We start from the raw sequence: 24,846 nt of genomic DNA, 5'->3' as shown, positions 1-24,846 counted from the left end.
TATTTAAATATTTACATTAATTCATGGTCATTTCAAATTGTCAAATCTTTTTCACTCAATTATCTGTGAAGTATAAAATCAAAGAATTGTGGGTAAAAAAAAAGGGGGGGGGGAAAGGGTAAATTATGAGCTAGCAAAGTGTTTCAAAAATGTTTCCTGAATAATTTGATTTTAATGAGCCCTTCATTGTAAAAAAAATAATAATAATTACAAAAAGAAGAAAAAAAAATTATATATATATATATATATATATATATATATATATATATATATATATATATATATATATATATATATATATATATTTCCCCCATATTGAGAAATGTAATTAATATTAAGTCAATATAAATAAAATATGACATGCAATGGCTATGGGAAAAAAATATGATGATTTTTACAAAACGTCAGAGACCGGAACGCCATCTGACATCACAAAGGCTCTCTTTTTTTTCTGATACTTTTTTTTTTCCCCAAGAAATCCTAGATCCTCATGTACATCTTTAAATCTGCATTTTTCATATAGATCACTTCATTTTTTTAATATTAATATCAGAGTTATTACCCATGACACACAAGGTTTACATTCCAGGACAATGACCATAAGTACTCAGCTAAAATAACGTAGGAGTGACTTTTCTTGAATGGCCCAGACAGAGCCCTGACTTAAACCCAATTGAGCATCTCTGGAGAGACCTAAAAATAGCTGTCCACCAAGGTTTACCATCCAACCTGACAGAACTGGAGAGGACCTTCAAAAAGGAGTGCAAGAGGATCCCCAAATCCAGGTGTTGTTGCATCTTTCGTAAAAAGACTCATGTCTGATCAACTTCTACTTAAAACTTGACAAAGGGTCTGAATACTTAGGACTGTGTGATATTTCAGTTTTTCTGTTTTAATAAATCTGCAAAAATGCAGCAATTCTGTGTTTTTCTGTTAGTATGGGGTGCTGTGTGTACAATAATGAGGGAAAAAATGAACTTAAATTATTTAAGCAAATTACTGCAATATAACAAAGAGTGAAAAATGTAAAGAGGGTCCGTACCCACTGTACTTATTAGTGTGCACATTGTTATACATAAGGACAGTTTAACTAAAATGTTTGCATCTGACTATACTGCATATGCATTTGTAGTAGTTCCACTTTCAAAATGTCTTTTAATTATGCCTTCATTGTAAAAATTGACTATGAGATGAAATATGATGACTTTTACATTATACACTCGCCCTTCTAATTATTCGAGTTAAAACAAACCGAAAGGTCAGAGAGCGGAATGCCATCTGACATCACAAAGGCTCTCACTTTTCTGATACTTTTGTTCCAAGAAATCCTAGATCATCATTTACATTTTTAAATCTGCATTTTTCATATAGATTGCGTCATTTTCTAATTTTAATATCAGTGTTATTTCCCATGACACCTTTTGTCTTATTATACATTATGAATTTCTCTCTCTCCCTCCGCTCTAATCCCTGTGCCTACACCGTGCTTATGAGCTGAAATATTTTATCAGGTGGAGGCCGCAGTCAAAGTTATCATTTTAATCTTATTTCAATAAAAAAAATAATCTCTCTTCTCCTGGGTTTGACAGCAGCTAATGGTTTTTGGTTATCGTAAAGGAAACTTTGAAGACTGTGACTGGGGGAGCAGAAAAAAAAAAGAAAAGCAAAGTGTGTTGTATATTTTTCCAAAGCCTATTCATAAAACATGAGTCAGAAAGGATGCAGGTAGGTTATTTGGTGTAAACCTCAGTCACATGAGCATGAGTCTGTAAAGTCATTCCCAGAAACCAACAGGCTGAGTAACACAAAGCCATGATCCACTTGGCAGCAGAAACATATATGACAACATAAAGCCACACCAACAACCAGTCAGTATATAAAGCGATGTAAAACGTCTCACAAAATTAATGCACTGCAATGTTTCTGAAATGACATTTTAGAAAATAACTTGTTGTTCACAGATGGAGATTGACTGACTGAGCCTGAGTCTGATTTAAAAATTAGATCATTTCACAAATCGTTCTGGATGACTCACTAAAATTAACCTTTTCATTCAAGTCCTTCATTTGTAAAATGGACAACACTGCTCACACTGTGTTTATTGCTATAGTGTAGACTATAATGCAGGAGTTATCTTTAATCAGATGATAACTACATTCCTTGAGTGTATGCAAAGCATTCTGATGATCACCAATTCAACTATACATAAATAAATGAATCAACATAGGCATATTGGGAAAATGTGCCCAGGGATTCATTTCTGAGAACAGAGAAATATATGCCCCAGGCTACATAATGGATGCATTTTGTGTATAAGACAACCACTACGCGGCAGGTATCGCTTACCTGCATATTGATGGCTTTTCTGGCATGACTGGTATGCTTGGTATTGAACGTCGCCACACTTGGAAGGTGAGGTGGACCAGGGTTCAAATCTGGCGAAGGACGGTTCCAGAAACCAGATAAAACTAAACCAAACAAACAAACAAACAAACAAACAAACAAACTTGATACTGTTGTAAAAGCAAGTGGCAGTGATAGCTTTTCTCTTCTAGTCATCTTTTAAAAACATTATCGGTTGGGTTTATGTAAAAGGGTGAATGGGTCAGTCAATATCAAGCTGATATAATATGCACAACGACAAGCTGGGAAATGTATTATTTCATTATTAATGATTTACAAGAATAGAGCAAGTATGAGAAAACTTGCCTGTAACCGATTTCAGATTGTCAAAAATGTACATGGTGGCCTCCAGTTGATTTGTAAAAACAATAAGCTACAAGGAAACATAGTCCAGGGTACATATTTGTCAGTTCTCAAAAATGAAGAGTTGGCCACTTATTTCCAATGAGCATGGGGGTATAGTCACATTTTATTTTTTAACAGTCACTCTACAGCGCTGATTATCATTAGAAAGACTGACATAAACATCACAAACCAAATGTGCACATTTCAGCAGTTGACAGTTCAACTTGAATCAGAAAATGATTCACATTTCAGTGAATTCACAGATCGAGTGACACTATGAGCAAATTATTTAGAAAACACTAGCACATTTTAGGGCTGCACAAAATTGGAAAAAACTGACATTGCAATATTAAGTTTTTCTGCAATATATATTGCAATATGAATAAAATTTCACAAGATAACTATTTGTAAAGAATTCATAATTTTTACAGTGATTGGTATGATTTTGTAAGGGAGTGCATTTGCATAAAATATCTTTAAAAATGTAAAAAAATAAACATACAAAATAAAATAAATTAACGCACAGATAAAAATAGAACAGCACTTTATAGAGGAGTCTAACTGTATTCAACTCCCAGAAATGTAATAATCAAATGTAAAATAACACGATATAGTCTTTCTTGTATAAAGAAATAAAACACACTCTTGGTGTTACGTAGCGGATGCACAATATGTAACACTTGGTTAAAGTGGCAACCCTTATTATTTATTGTTTTAAATTCACTTGAATTTGTTTGAGATCCAGCGATGTGACTATTGTAGATTGCAATGTCGATGCTGAAAAGAAATATTATGCAGCCCTAGCACATTCCGTAAAAAACGAATGAATCTGTTTACAAACACGTACAGCTTTCAAAATGCCAGTGTAAATAGAAATTTTAAAGTAGTCTCTAAAGTAGTAGATTTATTTTTGCCATCATTTGACAGGACAGTAAGTTGACAGGAAGTGAAATGGGAAAGAGAGGGGGGTAGGATTGGGAAAGGTCCACGAGTCGAGATTTGAACTGAAGATGTCCGTAGCGCTTCCACACCATAGGTCAGCGCACTAACCACTGGGCAATTGCGCTAACTGTTTCTATATTTTTATAAAATCGTTTTTCTTTTTCTTTTTTATCAACTCTAGAGCCTAGATAATTCTCCCAAAATTAAATATCTAATATTTTACTCAAAGTAAATTAATACACTTTTACTGTAAGTTAATATATATATATATATATATATATATATATATATATATATATATATATATATATATATATATATATATATATATACATATATATATATACATATATATATATATATATATATATATATATATATATATATATATATATATATATATATATATATATATATATATATATATATATATATATATATTTAAATATGCGACAGACATCACTGCTCACAAAGTATTGCTGCATTCAGGAAACTGTGAAAACTGTGGCACATGAAGCTTTCCTGATTAAGATATAAACATATGACCATTCTAGAGTCTAGTTTAAAAAAAAATGCAGCATTGCTGTACATTTAATAACTGTACCTGAATACCTCAAAAACAATAAAACACTGTTTGTTTAGTTTGTACATTTTTCTCTATTGTATTTATTTCAACATAGGCTCATTCTGAAAACGTAGCCCTATATACGTTTTTGGAGATCGAAAATTATGTATCCTGAAGTACGTATGGCTGCATTTCATCTTTGAAACTAATGTTACAGTGCGGCATGATGCCGTTCCTTTTCTCGCTTACAGCTGACCGCTTACCCCCAAATGGACGGCTTTCCCGCTGTTTCAGTTTGTCCAGTTAGCTCGCCATGTACGTCGGAGGACTCGTGATTAAGAGAGGGGTTGACCGCAACGACGGGGTTCGAGTCTGGTGAAGAACGGTAAGACAAAAACAGAATTTTAAAAAATTAAATAAATAGCACTTAACAGTATGATAATGTGGTAAAATCGGGAAAAAAAATGGCAAAAATCAGGTGAGGGCTTTTTTTCTAGATTGCTTTTTAAAATTGTTGATTGGATACAGGGAAGTGGTTGGGTGGGTGGGTTAATCTGTGCATTTGAAAATACTATTGGTTGGGTTAAGTGAAGGAGGAGGGTGGGTTAGTCGATCTATCAGTCGACAGCAGCCTCTGGTGGATTTAAACAAAAACAACAGGTGCAAATGGCACTCGCGAGAGAAAATTGAGATCTCAAAAAAAAGCATACACAGCAGCCTCTGGTGGATACGTGAAAACAAAAACTGCAAAAAAAGAAAACGTAACTACTGGAACATATTTGACGCACTTCAGAAATGTATATAGAGGTACGTTTTCAGAATGAGCCAGAGTTGATTTATTTATGCTTGTAGATTAAGTTATAAATTCCTTCCAACTAGAGGTATTCCAGTCATCTGATGAAATTGTATTTATATCACAATATATAAATCACAGAATAACAAAATAGCAGCCCTAGTTATTACAATTACTAATACACAAGAATCGTATAATTCTATATGTGTGTTTGTTTCGTTATGTTGTTCTTTGTCTTTCGATATGTTTTTTTTTTTTTTTTCCCTTTTTGGAATATGTGTTTTCTGTTTATTATTAGCTGACTCGGTGCTTCATCATTCGGCAAAAATTCATATCTGCTGAACATAAGGGAGAGAAACAGTGGGGAATCAATCTTTTGTGCTTGGCCAGATAAACACAAGACACAATCAGAGGGAGGAAAAGAGACAGAAAGGAGAAGGCCTCATCCTGCCGGTGATGGATAGCTGGAGTAAAAGTGTCAGGATGGTATTATGTAAATTAAGGAGGCATCCGAGCATCGCCTTGATGATTATGGGAGAAGTGAATGATGTTTGCGCTCCCCAGGCACTTTGCTGTGCCTTGTTATTTTTTTTTTTCTCTCTCTCTCTCCCTTGCAGCCACCCCACGGATGCATTCGGCCTGACCCCCTGGACGGAGGGGAGGAGAATCTCCCGGGAACGCACTCCAAAAAATCGGAAAAGACATCTGTTTCATTTACTAAACAAATTATCTGCCAGGATTTCTCACCTAATGGGCACGGGGAATGGAGTGCAGACTCCGAACACACAAGCAGAGGGGCGGCGTGCGGATAATAATGCCTGCTCTCCTGACCTCATCCTGGCCTCGTGCCGCCTTCAACCCGCTGTTACGTCTGCCACTGACAGCGATAGCCTGGAATTCCTAAATCATCTGTCTGGGATTTGAACAGCATCCGAAAATGTCTAATCCAACGGGAATATGCTCATATTAGGACTATCGGTGCATTCATTTATGAAAAGCCAAACATTAGGATGACCTTTACTTTTAGTTTTTTGGACTATTTGAAGCCTTGGTAACACTTTAAAATACCTGCACAGTATTTATTAATAATTAGAAAATGGTTAGTTCATCATTTGTAAAGCATTAACACTACAATAATAGACACTAGTAAAGAAGCAGTTCATTAACACAGCTACAAATGCTGTATTCTAGACAACAAAAGAAAATTAACTAATATAAAATACATATTTATTTGAAGACATCAAAATGAAACTGTAGAACTGTATCATATCTTAAAGTCAAGTGCTATTTTGGGGTTTTCGCCTGGATTTTGCCTACACAAACTTAAAAGCTTCCCAAATCCACATGCAGAGGTGTAAATGCAAAAGTTTGGTATATCATTTAAAAGAAAACTCTTTGAATTTTCAGAAAACACTGTTGAAAGTGATTAAAATAGTTGTATATGTTGTCTGTTTTATAATAAACCCTTCCAAAAAGAGTCTTTTTTTGTAAACTCAAATTTAAAAGTGTTCATATTAGGTTCTGTGTGGTCTTAGTTGCTGTAATTCATTTTGGTGGTCCCTGCATATGTCAGTAATCATAGGAAAAAAAAAAGAAAAGAAAAATGTCTCCATCATAATCTATGCAAAAGTTATTCTATTACAACTGATGAGAGAACGAAAGCACTCATGGGGGTAGTGGGCCAATACAGACCTTTAAAATTTAAAGAATGTGGAAGTAAATGGCGTCAGAGGCCCAGTACCAGGAGTTTAGGAGGGTAAAAAGAAATATTTGCGTTCTTATTTAAAAATAAAAACAACAAAATGACTGTACAGTTTTTAAACATTAATGAACATTTTTTTTGTATAAAACACATTTGATAAAAAAACAATATAATCATTTCAGCATTTGAGCATTTTATTTTATTTTTTTAAATATTTATTTTTCATCTGATACAGTTTTTTTTGTATCCTATTTTTTGTTATTCGTTTCTTTTTTTTTCTTTTTTTAGAATATAACTGAGCCTTTAATTGTCATTTTTTAGGGATTTACAAAGCATAAATAGCTGAACTCACAGAACTGTATGAATCTGCATGATAATAAAGCCTTTATTATCATACAGAGTAACAATTATTATATGCCTGAAAAATAAGATGGATAAATGTTCATTTGAATTATGCATTAATCATTTACTTATTCATTCAAAATGATCTTGAAAACCACCAAAATATCTGGTTTGTAAATAACACAATATTTAATTTAGCAATGAAAAATTTGTTAAATCATTAAAGTATTGGAAATACAATGATTGAGTCTTATGTAATAATAAGTCAAAAATATGAATCAGTAGTTGTAAACTGCTAATGTCTATGGTAACACTTTATTTTGATGGTCCATTTAAGTATAAGTACACTGTCTGCTTAAGGTAATACCTGTTAATACTGCTCCATTAATAGACATTTAACTAACTATAAGAAACTTTGCAAGTACATAACTTATGCTAACCCCAACCTAACAGTCTTATAATCTAATGAGAATTAGTTGCAATGTAACTTAAGTTCAACAAATGGACCATCAAAATAAAGTGTGACCGTATCTATTAAGTTAGAGCTAACATTTTGCTATTTCTTATTAAATGATTATTACCATGCTATTATTATAAATCATGCTTTTATTTCAGTGCCACTGTCAACTTTAAGCAATCTCCATAACTCCACAATATAATGTAAACCTTTTAATGCTTTAAACCCGAGACATATTGATTAAAAAGACAGTACTATGATGTAAATAAATATGATCTCATATTTAAAGGACAGCTTTATCGAACCATCTACATACTATTATGGACATACTATTATGCACTGTTATGTTCTTTTCTCTTTTAGATTTTTTTATAAAAAATCTTGTTTATGTAAAGCGCTTTGAATTGCCACATTGTATGAAATGTGCTATTTAAATAAACTAGCCTTACATAGGCAAAACAAGGCAAGTTTATATAGCACATTTCATACACTCAAAAAATGATATGTTGGCTTTAATGAACTTTATGTCAACATGTTCCATGTAACTGAGTTAAGTTACTTTTAAAAAATTATATTTACTTGAGTGAACTTAAGTTAGTTACATAAAGGTAATGTAATGTTGCTTAGTTCAATCAACACACCATTTATAATTTAGCTTTAATTTATTAAAACTGTTTAAAAAATCTGTTAAATTTACGGAAAATACCTGAAGTGGTTGCCTGGAATTTACTGTAAACATACGGATGTTTTATAGGACTGTTTAAATTTACAGAAAATAACCTTATTTCATCAACTGATGCAATCAACCCAGGCTCATTCTGAAAACGTAGTCCCGTGGACATTTCTGGAGACCGCGAAATACGTTCCGGGAGGTACGTTTGGCTGCATTTAATTTTTTTAAGAGAACGCTATGGGGAGGTATGACGCTGTTACCTTTCGCGCTTACCGGCTGCCAGCTTACCTCCGTGTGGAGGGCTTTCTCACTGCAACCAGTTTGTCCAGTCAGCTCATCGTGTACGTCGGCAGTCTTGAGATGCAGAGAGGAGGAGTTGACCACTGTGACCGGGTTTGAATCCGGGGAAGAGCAGTTCCAGAAATCAGGTAAGACAAAAACAGAATCCAAAAAATAAAGTGAACGAGTTCACAACAGGGTGAGAACTTGTTGAAATCCGAAAACGTGGTAAAGAAATCAGGCGAGGGCTTTTCTTTTACTAGATGGCTTTTCTAAATTGTTGCTCGGGTTTAGGGAAGTGAGTGTCAATCAATCTTTCAGTCAGACAGCGGCCTCTGGTGGGTTCACACGAGAACAGTGCGTGCGCGAACGGCACTCACGAGAGACATTTGAGATACAGAAAAGCGCACACAGCGGCCTCTCGTGGATTCGCGAAAACAAAAGCTGCAAAAATACGTACCTTCTAGGACGTATTTTGCGCTCTCCAGAAACGTCTATGGGACTACGTTTTCAGAATGAGCCTGGGTTGGATACAATGCTCAGTTCACAAAAACCTAGTTTAGCTCACAAAAACTTAAGGTCATTCAATGCACTAATGTGTTCATGTGTGTACAATTAGCAAACAGATTTTGACTGCATTAGTACTACACAGTTACCTTTAAACAAAAGAAGATGCAGCACAACATCAGCTATCCTTAGTTCATATATTGGACTTGCACACAGATGCTACTATCCTCCAAAACAGTGTCAGTTCAAAGTGCTTTACATAAAGAGGAATAAAAAAAAGAACATAAATACAAATAATATTAAAACAGATAAAAACATTAAAATTAAAATGTGATTGAAATGTGTTAAAACAGATTATAAAAGAATGAAAAAGAAAAGAAAGACATAAATAGTGTGATCTGTCGGACGTAGCGCAGTGCTCATTCAGTAAAGGCACATCTAAACAGATGTGTTTCCAGTCTTGATTTGAATGTGCACAATGTTGGAGCACATCTGATCGTTTCTGAAAGCTGTTTCCAGCAGCGAGGGGCATAGTAGATGAAGGCAGATTCACCCTGCTTTGACTGGAATTATTTGGAATTTTTAGTTTATATAATCCTAAAGATTTGAGTGATTTTTTTTATGTTTGTTAAGAGTGTTCTCTACTGACCTTGTATTTTGTGATGTATTGTTTTCTCATACCCTATCAACAGTTTAACCAATAGATAGGCCTGTCACAATAATCAATAAATTGACCTATCATGCAATACTTGGAGATGACCACGATAATTTTTGCTGTTGAAATATTTACATATTCACAAATAGTGTTACAGCCATTTTGCAATGACATTTACGTTCTATATACTATAAGTTTAAAATTGGACATTTACCTAATAGGACATTTAGTATATATGATAGGACATTTACTTTTTAATGTCAAATTACAGAATCTAAATAACCTTAAGAATGCTAAGTATTTTAAAATGTTTATGGCTACTTGCATTATTATGCTGTTATATAATCATTATATAATCAGTGGAATAAAATGATCTCAAAATGACAATAGTATCAACAATTTCTGTGACAATATATAACACAACAAAAAATTCCTTATCGTGACAGGCCTACCCATAGATGCTCACATACATTACATGCTGTGCTATTTATTGCATACTACCCATCTTCAATATCAAGACTATTAAATCTTCAGTCTGAGATTTGAACACCATCTGGAAATGTCTAACGCTAAGAGAATATCATCATATTGAGACTAATGCTGCATTCGTTATGGCAGGGTCATTTATAGGAAGAGCTTTACTTTGTAACTACGCTTTCCTTGTCAATGCATGCAACACAGAAGCTGTTTCCCTTTGAGCTAGAACTTCATGCTTTTATCAAATATTTTTTATGAAACTTGGCTTCATCACTCGAGTTCTAAAGCCCCTTTCAGCTTTATTCGCTGTTACACAACTGCACGATACAAGGACATGAAACTAAATGCTTTAAATCTGAAAAATCTTACTCTACTATACTTCACTTTCATGTATATGTTAATATCTATGAGATCGTTTTTTAAATGTTTAGCTTTGTTTAGCCACCTTACATACCCTACATATTTTTGCTTCATTGTTATTTCATTCACTATCAATAGCTCATTCAATAGATGTATTCTGTGTGCTGAATGAATTCTATACCATCCCTTTGGTCCTTCCACAAATCATCAAAAAATACATTCTTGATTTTGACCTTGCTGCACAATGCAATAATAAATAAAGATCACAGAGCCATGAATGTACATTTCTTTCAAGCAGAATCTGTTCAGTGTGGGGGAAAAAGTTTATTTAAACGTTTTAAGCAATATTCTAGGTTCAAATTAAAGTGAAATCTGGGTTTTATTTAAAATAAACAAATAAATATAAAAATTTACATCACTTTTAGCATGATATAAGTACAAATATTCATTTAAAACGTGTGTATTTGACCCTTCTTTTTTTTTTAAATTGGGTTAGTGAACATTATGCTATATAAACAATAAAGGGCCCAATTTTACCCCTTTTTTAAGATTTAATATAAGACTTTTGTGTCTCCAAAATGAGTCTGTAAAGTTTAGGATCTTTTGATAGCAGTTGCTTTGTGCACGTTCTGTCTTGTTGATGTGATTATATGCGTTATACGGAGCGTATGTTAATACGCGGCTGTTAATTAATTTGTTGGGCGGGGAAACCGCACTCCTACATCACGTTGGTGGTGATGGGCCTCAAAATGGGGAGGATTTGGATCCTGTTTTAACATCAGGAAATTTTTTTTAAAGAGACTTACTCTCTTTATATCACTCCAATATGACTGTGGACATACTATTCCTACACACAGTTCTGTTCAAACAGCTTCCAAAAGATGATTTTCATCATAGGTGCTCTTTAAAATGCACTATATAACAATTAGACATTAATAAAATGCATGTTAACATGATTTCTGTGTGAAAGACATAACAATATTAACTTTTTATCCAAGTTACAGATAAGATGTCCTAATTTTTTCTTAAGTTTTGTGAAAATGAAATGCTGTAAGGTTGAAATGGTAAGCTGACTCATTGCAGGAATCCAGGAACACTAAGTGGTTAAACATAATTCAGCATATACAAAGACAGTGTATTAACATGCAGAATTTAAGAGAATTTTTTTCTCACTCCATTACTCTTAATTAAGTAAAAACCTAGTGGTTTTGACAGCAAATTTTGATATAGTTTTGGTCATAATCTTCATATTTTAGTCTTCTAAATCATTTCAGTTTTAGTTGAATAAATCTACTCTAGATTTATTTATACAAAATTTTCTAAATTAAAATTCAATTAAACAGTCTAATTAAAATATGGAATACAGCTTTTCCAAAGAAGACCAAAATTTAGATTTGCATTGTTTATTTATATCCTAAGTAATATGTAAAATTATGTGTTGGCAATCAATCCACATCTAAGAACAGCCATCTGAAAAGGATTGTGCAATTATTTAGCGAACTCTTTATTTTAACATAATAAACTACTAGTCTTTTTAACCAGTCTGTTAACGATTACAGCAGTCGCAGACAGTGCATGAACCTAGCGTGAGTTAGCAAAACTGTAATTGCAGCTAAAATGAAACGTGAGGAAACAATTCCTCAAGAAAATGAATGCCATGATTACATGAATTTAAGTTAATCCAATTTATTACCTTTAATGTACAATCAATAGATATAAATACAGAGAACAGTGTATTAGCGAGCACCGCCATGTTCTATGCTAAGTGAAAGAAGAAAAGGTCAGAACTGGCTCTTTCTGCAGACGAAAGTGAGGATAAGATGGATTTTAGTGACAATGACAATAATGCAGATTGGACATTTGATAAAAGCAAGGATGACGACAGTTCAGGGAAGTTAGCTCTGAGGCAGACAAGACAGGTGTTGTATAGATTTTAGTATAATATATAAATATTGTTAGCTAGTAGCTACATTATTCTGATGCATCTAGCTATACTAGACTTGTTATTTATTTGTTATAATATTTACAGGAGAAAATATCTATTTTTACTTTATATTGTATGCAAGATAATACAATATTTGGTTTGTTTTTAATAATATTCTGCCAAAAAAATGGAATGAATGAAAGCTGAAGGAATATGAGTTGTTGGAAAGTGTGTTCTAGGTGTCATTTTAAGTTCTGTTTTAAAGCTTTTAATACTGCAACACCAATTAAATAATTTAAAACAACAAAATTATTAATTATACGGAAATATTTAAATTTGAAATTTCTAAGTTAGATCCACTGTTGGACATTGATCCCATATGGCAACACTTCATAAAAATGTTTTATTTTATTTTTTACAGCACTTCAAGTTAAGCCATTTTAAGAAAAGCAAAACAGTCAAATATATATATTTTTTTATAGATTTATCATAATGAGTGCAGTAGAGGGTTAAATATATATTAATACGTCCAGTATTTTCATCAGACAAGATTTCCTTTGAAACATTTATTGTAATGAATTACATGTATTTTAAGTCATTTTGTTATTATGATTACTGATTTAAGAAGAAAGATGATACTGTATCCTATTATAGGTATTTATTTGTTTAGCTTTTAGCTTAAAGACATGTTTTTGTTTGTTTTCGACCCATATCCATATTTATAGCTAGTTGGCACCCTAAAATAGTAGATATAATGCTGTGGAAAGAACTTAATAGATCAAATAATTTTTTTTTTTTTTTAACATTTTACTTAAAACAGTGTACATTACCTGTTTGTGTTAATCTATGTTACACCACAAACAATACTGATTGAACCTAATTTAAAAATGGCCATGGGAGAAATGGTCGTGCCCAACTGAGCCTTGTTTCTCTCTAGGTTTTTTAATTCTTCACTTTCGCCAATTGGTGAAGTTTTTTACTCGCCGCTCTCAGCCCTGGCTTGCATGGTTTGAAACCTGTGGAGCTGCGCATCAATGGATTTGCTCTTCAGTGTTTGAACTCTCAGCAGTGAATATTAAACCACACCGAACTGAACCAAACTGAACTGAACCTCAACACTGAAAACTGGACTGACGCTGTTTCAATTTACTTTAATCTTCTATGTGAAGCTGCTTTGACACATATATTGTAAAAGAGCTATAGAAATGAAGATGAATATGCAATGGGATATATGCACACAGACTTTTAATTTCAGTCAGCCAGCCCCAGGGCTTCCGGTTAATTGTTATCCCATACAAAATAGGCGCATTTAAGATCTGTTTTCTTTATATAAAAAAAAAAACAGCAATCTTTACTGTCTGACTGAAATACGGTATAAAGTGGGTATCCGACCAAACAAGAAGCACTGCATTACATAATATTTTTCTGCATCATGTCTTTAAAATATGGAAAATTACTTTACCCCAGTATTTTCAATGGAATTCTGTGCTTGCCTGCTGCTAATAACGGCCCTGTTTAAACAGTCTTTTGTCTCTTTTTATGCTTTACCAAACAAATGAATGCTTAAATCTTTTTTATTGATTATATTTGAATTACATTACGACATCGATGCTGTAAAAAGAACCTTATGAAACTAAAAATAGTCACATAAAGCTTTCATTGGAAGTTCATCATTGGCTAAATAACCCTAGCTGTGCATATAGTCCATTCAGCTTACCATTTACCTGTGATTATTCATAACCCTCCCCATTTATTGCAATTCAACATAACATGTTTAAAGCAAAAGACTTCAAAAACGACACCAATATCTGATTGCATTCTATGAGATCTTCCCCAACATCTGTCCGATTGCATTCCTTCCTGTTCCAGCATGTCTGTCAGTTTTTGGCAGACACGAGCAAAAAGAGAGAAAGAGAAAGAGAGAGAGAGCGAATCTGCACAAGCGTCCGGTCACATCTAGGATTCTAATAACCCTTTCTCCATAACCCAACTCTGCCCTTCCATGTTAACATACTGTGAACTGAGCCCAAGTGACAAAATCAATCCATCACGGCCATGCTGTCGACACAAAGAGGGACAGAGGAGCTAACAGAAATTGATGACATCCCTGCTCGAATTTTACACCGTTTCGGCCACAGCGGCGATTGAAACAGACAAAGATTTATAGTCCGACCCGTGCCGCTGCTACCCTTGATTGCCTCTTTTTTTCCCTGAAAGGCTTTTCTGCATATTTATTCCCAAGCTCATCAGGACCTCAGAGAGGCATTAGAGTGACAATCTTATTCCACCTATGGAAGCGCAGCGGCATCTGGGAATTTGCATCTCGGGCTGCACATAAGACTAATGCTCTCCTGCCCCTCACTTGCTTCTGTACCGCTTTTATTCGTTAATTATGACTTTTATCCATCCGCCGTTCGCTCACAGCTCTTATTTGTGTGTCTCACTGTGTAATTTAGAGAATAATTCACACTGGTGAGAGCTGATCTCACTGTCTGTTTAGCTGGCACGGCGAGTGGGATTATAGCCGGCGGGCGCTGGCTCCATTAGTTCTTGTTGTGCTGTTTTTGTTGGTGAGACAAACCTTTCTCATTGGCGTTATTGTGTTTGAAAGATGTTTGTGATGACAACATGTTTGGCTCTTAAATTGCTCCATTTATCTGCGTGTGAGTGTGTGGGGTTGTGGTTGTGGAGACCTGCCCTGCGTCATGCATTGAAGGTTTTACGAGTACTTATGGAAAATATAAATTTCATCGATATTACTGGCTAGAAACAAATGCGTCTCATCACGAGCGTCGTAAAAACGAACACAGCAGTTAGCGTGACAGGAAACTGATTATAATAATTCAAATGTGATGAACAACTTTCATCAAACATCTAGCGCCAGCATCTCTAGATGGAAGTTCCACATCTCTGAGTATCTATTACAAATGTGCTGTGAAATGGAAGGAAACGGGACCTTGCGCCTCTTTGTGCGTACCATAAACATGTATTACCCCCCCACCCCCCCAAAAAAAGAAATGTTCATATTAAACACAGAAATGGCTGGTGAACTCTGGAGACAGGAAAATGTAATACCGTCACGTCGTCACACACTCCGCTCACGAATAGTCCGAAAATGATCAGAACTGTGAGAACATTTCAATAATGCTTTCAGAATATTTTCCAGCATATTTTATGGCCTCACTGGTGATTTATTAAGTATTACTTGTAATTGCTTCAGCTAAACAAGGTGCGGTGTGTGGAAAGTACGATTGTATTATTAAACATGAGCTAAGAAGCCTTGGGATAATAAGATGCTGTTGTAAGTGTAATGCTATTCCTTAAGATGTTTCTAGATGAGCTTGCAATTCCTTTCAAAAAAAAAAAAATGGATGAGACTAGTTCTTTATCTTGGCTTTTGAGAAATGGTCAGTTTCCAAATTTAGCATTAACGCTTTAGGTCAGAAAAAAAACTAAAACAGAAATCTCTTCTTTTTATTTGAGGGAGGTTTTAAAAAAAAATTTCTGTCCTTTCAACATCTTGCACAGGATAGAACAAAGGCTCCAGAAACTTCTTTAAAAAAGCTTATTGGAAATGTACAGCAAGAATTCCTGAATACAGGGAACATTGCCTGAAATTGTAAGCATTCAAAATGCACTCGCTAACCACTTTTGAAATGCTAATATGGTCAAACTCTACAGATGAATCGCTTCTTTTTTTTTCGTTCACCAATACATTTCAAAAAGGGATGAATCACTATGCACTTCTCAACAATTAGCTAAGTTTATTAAATGTACTCTAGAATGTCATGCAGAAGGTATAGTCTTAAATAACCTTTAGGACATGTCATTTAAAAAGCAGAATAGACCAATTATAATTGGCTCAGAGACACCCTGTACAAAGAGAGGAAATGTTTTGCACAATCCAAATGAACCAAATACTCTTAGAAGTTAAACATTAAAAGACAAATTTAGGATTAAAGATGATACAACTTTTTTTCCAAATACTTTTTTACCAAAAGTGATGTGATTTTCTACTAATTAAAAAAGTGTGTACTTTAAAGCTTCAAATAACTTTTGTTAAAATAAAATGTCAAATTTGAGTGAAATTATGTTTTAAAATTGTGATTCAATGTAATGGTCTAGACAAGGGTTGTCCAAACTCGGTCCTGAAGGGCTGCTGTCCAGCAGATTTTAGCTCCAACTTGCCTTAACACACCTGCAAGAGTGTTTCTAGAACGCCTAGTAAGAGCTTGATTAACAAGCCGAGGTGTGCCTGATTGAAGTTGGAACTAAACTTTGAAGGACACCTCCCCAGAACCGAGTTTGGGCACCCCTGGTCTAGACTTAACCCCAACAGCTAGTTGTGTAATGGATCACAAATCTCATGGTTCAGATCCCGCTACGGTTTTTGAGTCACAGATCGAACCATTTTTTGGATCAGCAAAAAAGGGAGGAGACAAATGTCATTCTCTTTTCACATATACAACAATGCCACTGCAAAAAAACCTGTTTTAACAAACAGACCTGTCATTTTAATAATAAAAAAAAATAACCAGCTGAGAAAAAGAATATATTCAATACGAAAAATTATTTTTGCTACTGTTGCTGATAATTCTAAATATAGAAATGTTACATCTTGTACAAATAATTCAATTAATGCTTCAATAATTCACACATAAAGCTTCATGTTTCATTAAAGAGGTGTCATTTTTGAAAATGTATTAAGTGACATAATTTTAATGGTTGTTTGTTGTCACCCATTGGTTACACAATGTTATTTCCACAACATCCACCAGCGTCAAACTTCATTAAACAGTGATTTTAATCTTTACCATAAACATCAGTATTTATATCTGAACTATAAACTGTTCTCCCAGTACTTCTGTTTTAATTAACTGTTTGTAACTAACTGAAAAAGTGTAGTCTCTATCAAACACAAATTTGAATGCAGCTCTTCTAAGGTTTAATAAACATATGCCAATCATTAACATTTATCATTCAAGTTGCGCGGGTTTGAATTGATAATCACGATCTTTTAAATGTTTAATTGTGCAGCTTTACACTGAATGCAATAATGCAGGCTAAACAAACGGTGACAGAAAACACCTTTGATTAATAACCTAAGAAAGCATTTAGGTCCCACCACAACTTTTTCCATCATTATTATATTTTACAAGGAAGCCCAAATGCTTTGATACATGTGATTTAAATGACGCGGGAGGAGAGCTCTCTGCAATTGTAAAAATGTTGGATTAACCTACAAGTTCAAAAAAAGTTATTAATTCACAGGTCAGATGCGTTTCAAACTGTGGGTTGTGATAAGTACAGATAACGGATCAACCGTGATCCGTTAGATCCCTATTACAGTTGAATGTTTATGTATAAAACATATACAGGGTTATAAAAAAAAAGAAAGAAAGTTGGCTCTGTTATTAAAAGAAATAAGTTTAAATAAGCTCGGGGTCATTAATTACATGTTATTACACGGTCATAAAGTGTTGTGGGATCAATAAGTCATATTAAAATCAGATAAAGAGTATAAAAATATAGTAAATGACAATCAATTAGCGTTTTGGGGCAGTACTGTGATCAAAATAATTCAACAATTTGATGAAATGATTTTCAATTTTTTGTGTTACACTAATGTTAAATAACCATTTGTTTTTGGTTTTGTTTGTTAAAAAAATCCTTTAAATTGAATGCGTATGTGGGTTTTTTTAACGCTTGAAAATCCCTTTCGTCTTTGACCCGTATAGAGTACACACACATATATACACAAACTCCTCAGGATTGTGCACATTCCACAAAAAGTGCTGCAATGTTAAAATGCCAGTTCTGAAATGAAATTGCTGATTAGGCAAATTGCACATTTTCATAGCCTTGGTGACATCATCATTACTATCATCAAAGCAGTAGCCCTCATGCCGTTGGACATTTCCATTTCCACACGAGTATCACTTTACCTCTGCTAAATCTTCCCAATAACACTGCCAAAGTGTGACACACACCTATAGCTCATTTGATTGAGAAAAAGCAAAGTGATTTTCTGCAGTTTTGGGTGCCCGACTGAAGAGCCTATTAGACTGTGGTTAGTGATGTTGGCACAGACGGCCTGCATTGTGCCGATCAGACCATCCCTCCCCCTTTTGACACAGTCTGTTTCCTGAGGAGCCCCTCTCTCCCATGTGGGCGCCAGTCAAACACGCTGGCCCCCATCACAGCATCTGCATCCTGTGCAATTTGTCATTGGCCCGTCTTTGCATTGCCATTGGCTGTTGCCGAGCAACCTGCCCGTCTCACAGACTATTTCCCATGATAAATTAGCTGGGCTGTTACTATGCCAACCGAATTTGTTACTTAATTAAACTGATTCAGATCACAATTGGCTGGAGGGGGTAAAGAATTGGGGCACACTTTGTAGCGGCACAGCCTGCTCTCACACGCCGGGCCACAGAGCCATGAAGAATGACTTTTACAAGGAAACAGATATATCATTAAGTCAGTTAATAGTCAATTCAATTGATCTCATGGAACCACTATAAAAAAAAGACAAGAAAAAAAAAGTCTTAAAAGAAAAATATGTGTGTGTGGGTGTGTGTGAGCGTGTGTGAGCGTGTGTGTGTATGTGTGCTGGTAAAAGGTCAACATATTGATGAAAATATGTTTCATTGCTATTCAGGAAAACATATATTTACATAGAAATAAAACAAAATTATTACAAAACCCATTTAAACGTCCTTTTCATATTTGACGTATATCAGGGTTATTACAGTTGGCTAAAACCACAGTAACAAAACTTTAAATAGTAGTAAGTATAGTAGTATGCTTGCTTGTGTGTGTGTGTGTGTGTGTGTGTGTGTGTGTGTGTATATATATATATATATATATATATATATATATATATATATATATATATAAAATACTTTTGTTATTTTAATTAATATATAGCACTTTTACTTTTAAAGGTGCAGTATGTAAGTTTGACACCCAGTGGTTGAACTAGGTATTGCATGCCTGGATCAAAAAAATGCAAGCGCAGGTTGCCAGATTGGCATGATTGTACCTGACCATCGAGTCTAAAACAGCTTCTATTTTTTTGCGGCAGAACAACAGAAAACTTGACATGATCACCGCGGGTACACCACATGTGCTTTATTCAGTGTTAAATGCTAACAATGTGAGTTTGAATGCCATTTTACATGACATGTTTTGTCATACTACTGAAAGCAGCAGCAGATGGTTCACTTCAGATCTTGAAAATGAAATAAACGGTTTGAAATTGAAATTTAGAACTGTGAAATAATGCAAACCAACACATATCAGTGAGTCAGCATGCAAATTTTATTATATTAAAAATGTTTAATATGTATTAATTAGATTATAAACCTTACCATTTCATGAGTGAGTGCCTATTTTGTGCTTCTGAATGGCTGTATTTCAATTTATGTCGTGTTTTGTCTAGTGCAAACAGCCAAATTGCTTAACACTGCGAATCTTGTCACGTAGCATGTTGTTAAGACACAGAGTTACAAAGTAACATGCTCACCTGCTCATGTTTACGCTGGTAATATTTATATAATTTGTTAATTAATGACTTCATGTTGAACTCTGAAAGACTCATTTAGGAGTCTGCTATTGTCCACCGGAGGTTGCATTTCAGTCATGAGCACATGCTTTGAGAGCCTTTCTAAATGACTGAATAAATAAAATATGGGGTTTTCCAGCAAGGCAACCCGGGGTGTGGAAATGTAATTGGCTAAACTGGCATTTGGGCGGGTTAAAAGAACCAAAACAAAGACAGCGTTCTGCCACGAAAAACACATTTTTAAAGGAGAATAACAGACTTCAGCATTGTTTTTCAGATAAACAAGAATATTCACCTGGCATGTTTCCTAAATATCTTCACACATATGATGGTATTTTTATGCTTTAGAAGAGTAAAAAACTTAATACAACACCTTTAATATTCATTTTATGGTTTAAAAAAATCTCTTTAGCTTACTAAGCCTGCATTTATTTGATCTAAAGTACAAAAAAGTTATAATTCAGCTTCAAATGAAAAGTGTATATATATATATATATATATATATATATATATATATATATATATATATATATATATATATATATATATATATATATATTATTGTAAAACATTTTTAAATATTTTAAAATACTTTTTTAAATACATATTGTAACAGATAATTTAAGTAAATAAAATTGAATCAAAAATAAAATAAAAATAGTGAATGTTTAAATACTTAAAAGCCCTGTATTAAAAATGCATGCAAAATAATCACAATTTAACAAAAAACAGACAAAAAAAAAACTAAATCAAACTATTGAATAAATGAAAATAACTATCAAATGAATGAACTAACAAATAAAGATTGATTGTTGACTAACTGATGTAATAAGTTTCATTAAATCATATTAAATGTTATTTTTGACATGAATAAAACCACGTGCCACACATTTGAAGCGTATGTGACAAAAAAATCTTACTACACGCCAAAAATCCATCCAAAGTAGATTCTTAGTACCAATTTTCAGCCTTTTCTGCACTACCTTTTTATTACTTTATTGAGAAAGAAACAAAACAACAAAGCAATTTGGTTATGCATCTGAGAGGGCAGAGGGAAGAATGGAGGCATGTAATCCTCTTAATTTGGAACATCACACCTTCAGCATTTGCCTGCATTGAAAAGGGGCTCTTATCCAATCCCACCTCTGTTTCTGGCTATTCTTATTTCCATACATCCTGACAAAACCATTTTGTCCCATCTGATTGGGTCTATTTGCATCAGACACCTTTTCTGCATATAGATTGATGGGTTTAATCAGTGAATCAGGGAGAGCGTTCAAACATCAATCACTGTCACCGCTGTCTTTCTGTCGCTCTGCAGCCAGGCCTTGATTTTCTGCTCAGATTCATACCAAACGCACGCAAATGTAACGAAGAACTAAGGAGAAACCATTTGAGAAGAGACCAATAACTTATCAGAGGCCTTCTCTCGCTCTTGGTCTGCCGCCCCTCTCGTTCAAGCCCTTCTAGTTTCACGTCAAGGCTAGTTTCACTCGCTGGTTTGTGGCGAGAGGAGAAAAGGAGTGAAGCGAAGTCTCTCCACCTGTCTGTTCATTTGTGAAGAACACCCCAGATGGGTAACACCTCACCAAATCAAAATAGGGAAATAAATCAAGTGCTTCCTAAAAAAAGACACTCTCTGATTATCGAAAAAAAAAAAAAAAAAAAACAGATTTGCCTTTCCGCTACAGTAGTTAAAACAAATAGCTGACATCACCTGCCTTCCCAGGGCAGATCTCCAGAGTAAGGCATTCTAAATCCAGCGATGTGATCTCTTGAATGTGTAAAACACATTATGTCCTCATAAAAATAATATGAAGCAATAAGGCACAAGAGGCTTAGGTATTGAGAATAGGCTGCTGCTAAAGGGAGCTGAGGGAAGGACTGACCAATTCAGGTGTGAAATAATCACAATGAAGCACATATTATGTGCCTTATTCAATTTATAAAATGGTTACCACACAATCCAAATATTCAAGTTTTTGATCTTTAAGTTAAAGGTGAAGAATGCACGCCGGCAGAGTCACTCATAACTATAGGCCAGATGGAATCTGCAGACATATTTTGCTATCTGCAGTTTTATGAGGAATTATTTTGAGAGTATCCTAACCAAAACATTAATATATAAAATAAAAAGTAATACCTTTTTATTTTTTTTTTAATGTTTACAATGCAAATCCAATTTGGTAAACAAAGCAAATCTCTCATGTAGTATATCTACTAAAAGACTACTAAAATATTACTTTACAAACTGTATCGTAAAAAAATGATATGAATATTTTCATATTAGTCAATATTATTACTGTAATTGATTTAAAAACTGAATAAATATAAATGTACACACATTTACACAAGTGAATAAATAGACTCGATGATGGGCTAAAAATCTTTGAATTCTGCAGGCGCAGATTCTGTGTAGGCCTACTCATAACTCAAATAAATATAAAATAAAAAATAACAAATAGGTTTTGAAAAGCAAACAGAACAGTACTACTTGTTTGAACTGCAAAACAAAAACAGCTGAAACGCTGCACAACAATGAACAGGTCAAAAAACTGACATAAACACTAACGACTGGCAGAAATGTGGGGTATGCATATTAGGGATGTAAAGATTAACCTGAATCACGATCTCATGATTCATGGTTTGGTCATGATTTCCAACACAATTATATGACACAAACTTTTTTCTTAAATGCTGAACATATTTTGCAAAATAATATATTTTCTGTAATAACTAAAATTGCTATTTTAAAAACAAATGAATTCCAAAATAAAAAACAAAGAATAATTCAAACAAAAGAAGACTCATTTATATAAACAAACTAAAACTGTGAATGTGCTAGGATTTGACATTTAAAAAAAAAAAAATATCAGCATATCTAACGTTTTATGGCATAAGTTGAGATCTTTGCACATTGTTGCTAAAAAAAAACTCTAACTGGGGACTGAGATGGCTGGTGTGGAGAGGAAACCCTTTCCTAAACTAGAGAGTAGAGTGAACAGAGGTGGTCAAGAGCCCCCCTGCTCCTGGAGACTGGCCACTGGCATAAAAAACTGATTATAAAATTACTGATCATGTAGTAGGAAAGACGGGAGTTGACCATGATTATGAAAGTGAAGAATTAAAATTACTTGTATAATTAATTAGTAGAAGTATCAGTGTATCATACACTTATGAAGAGATAATCTTGAACATTTTTAAATATTCAATAAAAATAAGCAAATTATTAAAATATGCATAAACTAATTTGAAAATGAGAGGGTAAAAATAATCTAATACCTGCTTCTGTAACAGAACAACTTTCTATTTCAGTCTGAAAAACATCTTCACACTTTTGTTGTGAAAACACTAATGCACCACATGATCTCCATAAGCGCTTGTAAGAGCAAGCTGTTTGGTTTGAAGACGTCTGTGACAGTTTTACCGTGCTGCATCATATTCGTTGTTCTGGTAGTGCAAGTAAACGTCTTTTTGCAGTATTTGCACACAGTTTGTGTTTTTCTGGCGCACTTCATCGTTGTAATTTTACTCTGCTGCCCCACCTCTTACTCGCCGCTGATGTGCAGACAAAGTGAGTTTGCACCTATAAACACAGCACGCCCTCTTAAAAACAAAGTATCTTGATTCGATCAACATTTCTATCAGTTTGATTTGTCACACATTTAAATAGATTTTCAACGCACTCAAGATGAATTGTTACATCACTAATGCATGTCCAATTGTATTACATAATAAATATGTACACAGTAAAATATTTGTTTCCCATATTTTGTTTTTCATTTTTTACATGCTTTTAAATTGCATTATGGCACTTGATCTTTCTTCAACAACTTTTAACCTCAAAACCTTTTTTTTTATTAAGTTACTTTTATGAACACCTTTAATAGTTTTAGTCTTGTGTTACCATACAAAAACCTTGCAATAAACATACAGTACAGTTTCAGTTACTTTCATTTTACCTGTTACTCACTGTTTACTTTACTGACTTATTTCTCTATATTATCTATATTATTTCTTATACATTATATTATTTCAAACTACAAAAATGTCAACAAAAGTAACTGTTAAACTGTGAAGTTTAATTCTCAACATCAAAAGTCGAAAGAAAAAAGTCAAAGCAGAGATCAACACCCCATAATGCAATTTATAATCGTAAATGAACAACGATGACAAATATTTTTTACAGTGTATTACAGTGGACCTTTCACATTGCAGTTTCGTGTATTTGTCAAACTCCTTTGTGCTGTGTCTCCTGTACAGTACAGAATGCATTCAGCTTGACAAACTTACTTAAATCTGTACTGTGTTGTAATGTATGTTTGCAAGTTTTCTCCCCAACAAACCCCATAATGTCGACAAAACGTTCTGTATCCTCAAAGACACCTGTGGTAGCATCTGAAATGCAGAGGAAGATGCTAACCATCGCACAAAAACTTCTGGACATGCAAACGGAAAGTAGAAGTTATATGGCAGTAGGGCGCCATTAAGGAATAAATGACTCCTCTGTTAATTACATTGGTTTTACAGCCTCAAAACATCTATGATAATACAAAATAAAGTTAACTACTTTATGAATTTCGAGTAAAGCGGGTTATTTTTAGACTGTAACTGCTGCGAATAATAAAGGACCACTGTGCTGTATTTTTGCTAAAAACAATATTCAGTAAGTTGTGCATTTGTACTAAGATCCTTTAGTATGTATGTCACATAATACATAAATTAAGGCTATATTTTACTATGGCAGTGAGGTTGATATACTTTAGGTTATCATTACCTACCATTTTTTTTAAGATATGTAAGATATGTTTACAGGATATGCTCCTGCCACTATCAACTCAAGCTCATGTCAAAC

At 33.9% G+C, this 24,846-nt stretch overlaps 1 long non-coding RNA gene across 16 annotated transcripts in view; it reads right to left on the bottom strand.

Moving 5' to 3' along the window:
- LOC147833056 (uncharacterized) overlaps window positions 1–24,846 on the bottom strand; it is a 449,341-nt gene that overhangs the window by 279,892 nt on the left and 144,603 nt on the right. For all 16 annotated transcript variants that reach the window (XR_015513263.1, XR_015513252.1, XR_015513255.1 and 13 more), the window contains one exon: window positions 2,347–2,468. This is a non-coding gene — a long non-coding RNA (uncharacterized LOC147833056). The remainder of the gene's footprint in view (window positions 1–2,346; window positions 2,469–24,846) is intronic.

Source organism: Danio rerio, chromosome 17, assembly GCF_052040795.2.
Source record: "Danio rerio strain M-AB ecotype USA chromosome 17, GRCz13ab, whole genome shotgun sequence".
Taxonomy (NCBI): domain Eukaryota; kingdom Metazoa; phylum Chordata; class Actinopteri; order Cypriniformes; family Danionidae; genus Danio; species Danio rerio.
Note: the sequence above shows the minus strand (reverse complement) of the source record. Positions and strands in the feature narration are given on the sequence as shown.